Genomic DNA, 597 nt, shown 5'->3' on the forward strand with positions numbered 1-597 from the left:
GAGAGAGAGAGAGAGAAAAGATTGGAAAAAAAAAAAATTAAAGTAAAAAAAGGGAAAATGAAAGCAAGCCAACAGCATGAGTAGCGGTGAGATCTCCACTGTGTAAGTGAGGCAGCGTTCAGTATGTGTGGGTGTAAGGTTTATCATCACTGGCACAACAAAATAAAACTGACAAGGGACTCCACGTCTATAAGGAGTGAAAATGAGAACCGCAGAAAGCTCCAACTATACAACCACATGGATCACCCCACGCAACTTGCTATACAGTAGGTAGATATATACATCGATATGTATATGTATAAAATTCTTTACATTTACATGGGACATAAGGTTGGATTTCATGATCAAAAAGTAGAAACAAAAAGAGGAAAAGACATAATCAAGGAGAACATACATATATGTGCCAGTAATGTTCACGGCTGTGTTATGCAATGGTGTTTTTTTTTCAGCAATATTGTTACAAGCCTTAGACTTATGACTGAATCACTCTACTGCTAATTCTATACTGTGTTTATAAGTTTATTATTTAGAATAAGAGTAAAAGAATATATAGAAGAGATATATTATGCCAATGATTTTCAATCCACTCCTGTATAC

The 597-nt window shown here is 34.8% G+C and overlaps 1 protein-coding gene across 2 annotated transcripts in view; it reads right to left on the bottom strand.

Moving 5' to 3' along the window:
- LOC119585194 (CDK5 and ABL1 enzyme substrate 2-like) overlaps positions 1-597 on the bottom strand; it is a 16,879-nt gene that overhangs the window by 1,985 nt on the left and 14,297 nt on the right. The gene's annotated exons all lie outside the window — the stretch shown is intronic.

Source organism: Penaeus monodon, chromosome 19 (assembly GCF_015228065.2).
Source record: "Penaeus monodon isolate SGIC_2016 chromosome 19, NSTDA_Pmon_1, whole genome shotgun sequence".
Taxonomy (NCBI): Eukaryota; Metazoa; Arthropoda; class Malacostraca; order Decapoda; family Penaeidae; genus Penaeus; species Penaeus monodon.